The sequence below is a fragment of the Acinonyx jubatus genome, chromosome A2, assembly GCF_027475565.1.
Source record: "Acinonyx jubatus isolate Ajub_Pintada_27869175 chromosome A2, VMU_Ajub_asm_v1.0, whole genome shotgun sequence".
NCBI lineage: Eukaryota > Metazoa > Chordata > Mammalia > Carnivora > Felidae > Acinonyx > Acinonyx jubatus.
Window position 1 is genome coordinate 68,192,144 of NC_069383.1, and position 8,829 is coordinate 68,200,972.

The 8,829-nt window shown below is 37.7% G+C and overlaps 1 non-coding gene across 1 annotated transcript; it reads right to left on the bottom strand.

Annotated features, from left to right (window-relative positions):
• Window positions 1-7,770: 7,770 nt before the first annotated feature.
• LOC113603090 (U6 spliceosomal RNA) lies at window positions 7,771-7,877 on the bottom strand. Its single transcript, XR_003424645.1, has one exon. It is a non-coding gene; the product is annotated as a U6 spliceosomal RNA (small nuclear RNA).
• Between the last annotated feature and the right edge of the window lie 952 nt (window positions 7,878-8,829).

Below are 8,829 nucleotides of genomic sequence, written 5' to 3' on the forward strand. Positions count from 1 at the left end.
AGGCATTTTTTTAAGAGTTAGTTAGCAGTTGTGGGGGTTTATGGGATCAGGAATCATGAGTGGATGAAAGAGGATTTATAGATAACGCTGTTTCTTGGGGAGAGAATCAAGTCAGGGAAAAGAGTTAAGAGGCTATTCCGGGATGATAATTGGATATTTAAAAGGGAGGGGGGTGCATGTGTGTGCCTTTCAAAGGACCTGTCTTTTCAACTTTAGACAGAACTTCTGACTTTCATAAGTCCTCCTTCATGACAAGTGCCATACACATGGATTCACCCAGTCATGTTTTGGGCCTGGCTACTATGCTTGCTTCTTGTAAATCCTTGGCTTTGGGCTGAATTTCCCACTCACGAATTTACTCTAGGATGCTGATATTCTAAGCTCTTTCAAGTTGAAGTGTACTAATGTGAGCTGGCATGGTCCATTCACATCTATTTCATTTGATGGACCATGTTTTATCACCTCATGTTTGACCTTAAGTAGCTGACATAGGCCTTTTCCTGGGTCAGGTCAGGATTTTCCTCTTCTGTCTTGCAGCAAATGCTCTTAGGGATTTGATTCTACCTTGCTGATCACAATGGAGCAGTGCAAGTCTGAGGAGGGGTGTCAGCATCCAGAATGGAAAGGAAAGATTGGTATTAAGGAGTACTTCAAATGAAAACTTAACAGGATATTGTAACTAATTGGATGTGGGTGGTGAGAAGAATCTGTAAAAATAGGTTTTGTGCTTCAGAGACTGATGAAATGGTGCTATCTATAATAATATGAGTGGAGTAAGAAGAAGGGCTTATTTTGGGGTAAAAGATATTGACCTTAAGACATCAGTGGGGCATCTTGTCAAGTATGTATAGCAGAAATTTGTGGCTTTACAGTGGAAACATGAAAGAGCCAGGTCTGGGATAGAGGCTAGTGATTATTGAAGTTCTATGACTAGAAGAAGTTTCAACTAAAAGAGAAAAGAAGGTGGCTTTAAAATGGAAGCTTAAGGTATGCTCCCACAATGGAATGGCAAGAGGACAGGAGTCTTTGAAGGAGACTAAGCTAACCTTGTGAGAAAGGAAAGAGGACAACCAGCTGAGGGCTTTGTAAGAGAATATGAAGGAAAAGACAGTGCCCAAAAGTAAATGATCAAAAGTCAAGGAATGCAGAAAGCTTGAATGGTAAGAAGACTGACGATTGTATCTAATGGTCGGGAAATTGCTGCTCAGCTGGGAACAGTAGTATCAGGAGAGGGTCAGCCTAGTTTATCTTGAGGCCTTGGAGGAACTGGATTTTGTAGGGGTAGGAAGAAGAAAAGAGCTTAAAATGCTATCCTGGTATGAACGTGAAACCAGCATGCATGGCCATGAAGAATGGGCTATCACGTGTGTCAACAGGGATGGTAATACATAACTAAACTTGAGACAGAAAGTTCTATCTCCATAAAGTTAGTATTCTTTAGCCACTAAGCAAAATAGAGTACAAAGGTTGGAAGCCAAAGAGATTGTAATGGTCTCATAATATGAAGTTAACCATACATAGTTATTGTTATAATTTAATCTATTTATTTTAATCCAACAACTCAGCACATTTCCAAGAATAAGCAAAAGCTGTTATACAAATTTGTACAAACTTAAGATCCAGGGCCAGAAAGACTAGGTCCAAAGATTTCAGTTGGAAAGGACAGTGAACACAAATGTTAAAGAGTGAAACTGTATTCTTAGCCTGAAATGCATTCCTTGGCCTTCCCTGTGCTAATAGTATCAGTGTTTGTGCAGCTGCCATTGACACTGAAGCAGGCACACACATTAGCATTTGATTAGAAATCTGTATCACATACATGGCTGATGATGGGCACCAACTTCAGCTGCACTTAACTTACAACACAAGTGAATGTGGGCAGGGATCTGACAGCTACAGAAAGAACACTACCTCTTCCTCTTCACTGGGCAAGTAGAATGACACATTGTCACTTAACCTCTGGGTTTCATTTCCTCATCAGAAAAATGAGGGAGTTGGATGAGATTATCTGTCTTCTCCTTCCAGAAGTAAAGTTCTGTAATTCTCTGACTCTAAGATTCATCTTTTTATATCCATTGAAGAATTAAAAGTTCACTACAAGATGTCTGCTGAGCTTTTGATAAATTTATGTTTGAGAATAGGATGGATGAGTACAGTTTTTGCAAGCAGACAAACATTTATGTAGAATGGTAGTCTTTAAAATTACTGATTTTGTACGTCCATTGTTAAAAAATGGAGTACAAACTTCAATTATCATATGCATATTTATTTATAAGTTATATGCATATATTGCTGGGTTTATAAAAATATTAAAAAATGGATACCAAAAAATGACAAACGTACAGCATAACAATAAAAATAAGTCAAAAGCAAACTTCTAGGGATTTCCCTCAACATTACATCTAAAGTGTGATTTTGTACACTCCCTCGGACAAATACAACCTACTTTGGAGATGATTTTGAATAGGTATTTGCTACCTTAACACTAAAGACTTAATAGTGTGGGAAATAACTTTTCCACATTAGCAATTATTTTATTTGATAAGAAAGTCTTTCTAAAACCTAAATATATTAAATTATGAAATAAGAGGAAATTAATAAAACATGGTCATTGCTTGCTTTTCTAAAAGACAAATACTTCCAGACAGCATATCTGATAGTAACACCTGGAAGGTAAATCTGATTTTTACCAGCAACGTTAGCAGAAGAATCTGATTTCACATGAGGAAAAACCAGGATAATAACCAAAAATCCCACGCACTACATTTGATTGAAAATAATCAAGTAAGAAACTTGAGTGTTACCACCTCTGTGGTGTAATTACTATTATTAAGCACCAGAGGGTTATTTCTGTCAACAGGACTACCTGCTTACTAGCCATCTAATTTTCCTTGCTACCTTTTGCCAGCACTGAGATTGTCCTTGTGCTGTCAGCTGTATCTCTGATATAGCTTTGAATGTTTATGTTTGAGATTTTAGACTATGTAGAATAGATTCACATACTACCCTATTATAGACAGGGACATTCATTGGGGTCTAAGCTATCTAAATTGCTAACAATCTTCAATGCTAATTCACCTAATTCTACTGTTAGAACTAGAAGAGGCAAGAATGATTTTTCTGACTGGTCAAATATGTACGGCAAATGGTGGAAAATAAGGGTAGGCCTACAGGTCATAACTTTAAACAAATCTAAATAACTTGAATCAGATAAGAAGAAATGATTCACATCTACCATAACAAACATAAGACACATATCTATACTATCTCATGGTTTTAAGAAGGCATTGAACTTGTTGGCCCTTTACTCTAGAAAACAGTAGTTTAATATCAACTCTGTTAAAAATAAATTGCCCTTTTTAGCCAATATTATTCATTATATATAAATAAATAAATAAATAAATAAATAAATAAATAAATAAATGCATTTGTTCAAGTAATTGATTTTCTGTATTAGGATTCATCCCCAAAGCATGGTAACTCACTGTCAGCAAAACAGGACTGACAAGAGAGGCTGGACCTGGGTCTGTTCAGGGATCCTTCATCCTGGGCTGAAGAGCACAAAGGCAGGGGACACCTTTGTGGCTCATTTGGTTGAGTGCCCGACTCTTCATTTGGGCTCAGGTCGTGATCTCATGGTTCGTGAGACTGAGCCCCATTTTGGACTCTGTGCTAATAGCACAGAAACTGTTTCAGATTATCTCTCCCTTTCTCTCTGTCCCTACCTTGTTTTCATGCACACATTTGCTCTCCTCCCTTTCAAAATAAATAAATAAAGTTAAACAAAAAAAGAGAGATACAAAGTCAGTTCAGGAACCATATGGATTTCCATGGGTCAACCCTGATTCATTCTGATCTGCCCTGACCCATCCTTACCTGCTGTGGTCCATCTTTCTCATTCCCAATTGAGAAGGAGAATGAGGAAGTGCTTTTAACTGCAGTCAGGATTGATTCAGGTACAGAAGAAGGGTAGTATATAGCATTTAGTGTTTTATGAACAAAATAATACTTTCCAAGTTCTATTGCACAGAACTTGAAGGCCTCAGTTGGAGACCTATAAATGGCAGAATAAAAGTTTTTGTGGGAATGTACTTTTGCCATCCATTTATATCTTGCTCTGTATTTGGAAGGGCTGGAAGGATAAAATTTGCATTTCTCAGATTCCTTTGCAGCTAGGATTTTGGATGTATTATGATATGCAATTGAAAGAAAATTTAAAAGTAAAAGGAAATTAAAGGCTATCTTTTTGCAGCAGTGGCAGCTGACAGCCAAGCTCTGGACTCTCCATTTCCCTGTGTAGTCAGCAGCTTCATTACTGGGAGGGAGCCAAGTTTGTGTCAAATGCATTAGTAGTAGCAGTAATTGGCTAAAATCTGGTTCATAGCTGACCTTAAAACCAAAAGACCTGTGACTTATGCTTTTCTAATCCTTCCAATTATTGTGTAATCACCTGGTTTCCTGTATTAAATCCTTTTCTGCTGGAAATACCTAGATGGTCTCTGAGTTCTGTATTAAATCCAGAGACAGAGAAATGTTTGACCCATATATATCTCTGAAGGCAACCTCTATGTGGGTTGGAATGACTATGTTTGGGCACAACTACAAGCTTATTGGTTTTCAGATCAATATGTGTTTTGCCACAGTAGGTCTTTGCTGGGAAGTTAAAACTTTGAATACATGTTCTTTCTCTAACACCTATTAAAACTCAATTTACAAAACATACATGTTTGAGATAGATAGGTTAATTCTTCCTTCCTCTATTTCTTTAAGCTCTATTCCTGCATTAAAATTTCAAATGAAGTTATTGCAAGTTAAGTAAAGGACTTTCAAATGGCCCTTACATAACAATTAGAGTGACCAATTTCTATTAGCATTTATAGCCAGAAAAAAACATTTGTTTCCCTTGGTAATTTTTTTATTTAATTTTTTTAATGTTTATTCATTTTTGAGAGAGAGAGAGACAGAGCATGAGCAGGAAAGGGGCAGAGGGAGACACAGAACCTGAAGTAGGCTCCAGGTTCTGAGCTGTAAGCACAGAGCTCAACGCAGGGCTCGAACCCACAAACTGCAAAATCACCACCTGCGCTGAAGTGGGATGCTTAACTGCTTAACCGACTGAGCCATCCAGGTGCCCCTCTTTTGGTAATTTGATAATAAGAATGCTATAACCTTTCTTTCCCTTATTTTGCTCTGAGTCTCAAAAGCTCAAAGTCAAATTGGAAATTAACTATAGCACTCTTCTTGGAAAAATCATTTTTATTCTATTTCCTCTTCGTTTCTGATCATGTATCTTTATTTTAACTATTACATGAATTAAGAAATATATATATGGAATTTACTTAGAAGTAAGGAGTAAAGGATATCTGTACAATACATTAAAAACCAGAACCATTTTCTTCCCACTTTGTTTTAGTAACTGCTTTTAGCCTCATTGCTCTTCCATATGTAAAGTCTAACAGTATCATTTTATCTTTACCAGACACTGATGCAAAATCCTCTTGGATGGTGTGCTGTATACAGGAAATAAGAGCTCTAAGAAACTCTTCTGAAAACCAATTATTTTCTCAATGCTTTACAATGCTTTAGTCCTAAAGCTGATTCACAAAAACGTGTGATTCAAAGTGAAGCAAACGAGTATTATAAACAACAAAGAGTTAACCTTAAAAGTGAGAGTAAAAATGAAACATGAAAATCCCTCTCAGCTTTTTTCTTTCTAATATTCTCTTCACACAATTTCCTGTTAGTCTCTCTGGCTTTTCTGAGAGATATTATTTTCCTTTCCAGTACCAATTTCAGCAGTGATGGCCTAAAAGGTTCTGGTGCCCCAAGTGAGACTAGATTATAGGACTCCATATGGGGTCAAAGATAGGAGGGTTCTTAAGGATTTTTACCAACAAAATAAAAGCGGTGGGGTTTCACTTCACTTCAAAGTAAAGATACCAATACAAGCAAATGCTCCTCTTGTCATATTGATAAAGAAAGAGAAAGACCCCTCCTGTCATTCCGGTGGGGTCACTGACGACTTGAGTGGGAAATTGAACTATAAACTGGGTGTTTTGTGAAATTCTCTGATGAGTATATGCCAAGTGGAGTGGAGAACACACACACACACACACACACACACACACACACACACACACACACTTTTGAGATTGAGAAAGAGATTCTTATGTGTTTAACAATACATGACTTTTAGTAGATGACTAGGAGGTAATAATATAAGCGCCAGAAGCTTCTGGGAAAGAGTTCACCATCAACCTCAAGTTTACCTCCTGTTGTGACACAGGAATTAAGTGATCACAGAGGGGAGGTAAGGAGCAATGAGAAATACACTATCTCCTGTCCATTTTTTTCTTTTTGAAGGAGTCTTGTTTTCTGCGAGTCCCAGTATCTTTCTGGAGGACCAGTAAGCAAAGGGGCTCCTAGACTTCTATCTTTGCCTTACTATTTACTCTCTCAATATGCACAAGTTGCTTCTAATGACTATTAGTAATCTTGCTCATTGGACAATGGTAATCGTGAAAGAGGGAGGAAATAATTAGTGCTTTTGAGGATATTGGAGTAGTGACACAGAATGTTTGTATTCAGTTTTCCACTCTGATGTCCAGAAAGCCAAATATGAGTTTCATTAAGAATTGTTTTCCTTCACTTACCAGTATTCTTCTCATTTCCATAATAGGTAGAATCAAGACTAATTCAGAGAAGGCTTGCTTGCTTAGAAACTTGACTTCTTCAGGACCAGGAGAAAATGATACTAAGAGCTATAGCCAGAGGCTCTTTCTGGCTGTGTTCCTAGCTGGCACAGCACAGGTTTTGCAATCTTGATGGCAGACCTCGATGGTGTTCTTGTCACTTCACATCTTTAAACCTTTGCATTTTCATATGAAAAATAGGGATAATGATAGAGTATCTCATACGGTTGTAAGAATTAAATAAAATGATGCGGGTAAAGTGTTTAAAGCCTGGCACATACTTAGACTTCAAACGTGAGCTTCTGAGGCAGTTTCAGACACTAACTCCTGCTGCTTCCAATATCCTTCTTGTGGCATCTCTTGTTCTCTCTGTACATCTATGCCTTGCTCTCCTCCCTGATGACTGGCTACTTATCCCTATATGTTTTATTTAAAATTTAGAGGGCGTTAATGTGATTAATTGATTAAGCTAATTACTATCTTTTTACTGCGCGGAATCCCTGAAAATCATCTGCCAGCTGAGGGTACTCACAAAGGAAAAATAATATGAGAATATGCTGTTATTACAAGATACTTTATTTGGGGACCATTAAAAATGCCAATCAGTTATTATTAATGCTTCAATAGTCTCCTCTATTAATTAGTCTTGCATATTCAGGACTGAAATTAGGCTTATGATATACTTGTGTTATTTTGTTTTATTTTTCTTTCTTCCTCCCTCCCTCCCTCTCTCTCCCTTTTTTTCTTTCTTTTCTTTCTTCCTTTCCTTCTTTCTTTCCTTCTTTCCTTCCTTCCTATCTATCTATCTATCTATCTATCTATCTATCTATCTATCTATCAAAATGTGGAATGTTTCGGGGCGCCTGGGTGGCGCAGTCGGTTAACCGTCCGACTTCAGCCAGGTCACGATCTCGCGGTCCGGGAGTTCGAGCCCCGCGTCAGGCTCTGGGCTGATGGCTCAGAGCCTGCCTGGAGCCTGTTTCCGATTCTGTGTCTCCCTCTCTCTCTGCCCCTCCCCCGTTCATGCTCTGTCTCTCTCTGTCCCAAAAATAAATAAACGTTGAAAAAAAAAATTAAAAAAAATGTGGAATGCTTCACAAATTCACGTGTCATCCTGGCACAGGGGCCGTGCTAATCTTCTCTGTATCCTTCCAATTTTAGTATATGTGCTGCCGAAGTGAGCACTATGTATTTATTTTTTTTTACTTTAGAGTTTTTTTAAGTTTATTTAAGCAATCTCTCCACTCAGTGTGGGGCTCATATTAGAACCCTGAGATCAAGAGTCACATGCTCTTCTGACTGAGCATGCCAGGTGCCCCCTACTTTAAGTTTTTTTAAACTCCAGTTACCAAACAGCATTATACTAGTTTCAGGTGTACAATATAGTAACAGTCCCATAAATCACCTTGTACCCATCACAACAAGTGATCCCCATCACCTATGTAACCCATGCCCCTACCCACCTCCTTTCTGGTAACCATCAGATCATTCTCTATAATTAAGAACCTGTTTCTTGCTTTGACTCTCTCATTTTTTCCCCTTTGCTTGTTTTGTTTCTTAAATTCCACATATGAGTGAAATCATATGGTATTTGTCTTTCTCTATCTTACTTATTTCACTTAGCATTATACTTTCTATATCCATCCATGTCATTGCAAATGGCAAGATTTCATTCTTTTATATGGCTGAATAATATTCCATTTCACTTGGCTGTCCACTGGCTCTTGTAAATCTTGGCTATTGTAAATAATGCTGCTGTAAACATAGGGGTGCATATATCTCTTTAATTAGTGTTTTTGTATTGTTTGGGTAAATACCCAGTAGTGCTATTGCTGGATCGAAAGGTAGTTTTATTTTTAATTTTTTGAGAAATGCCCATACTGTTTTCTACCGTGGCAAGCACCAGTTTGCACTCCCACCAACAGCGCATAAGGGTCCCTTTTTTCTCTATAACACCCGTTGTTTCTTGTGTTGTTGATTTTAGCCATTGTAACATGTGTGAGGTGATATCCCATTGTAGTTCTGATTTGCATTTCCCTGATGATAACTGATGATGAGCATCTTTTTATGCGTCTATCGGCCATCTGTGTATCTTCTTTCGAGAAATGTCTGTTCATGTCTTCTGCCCATTTTTTAA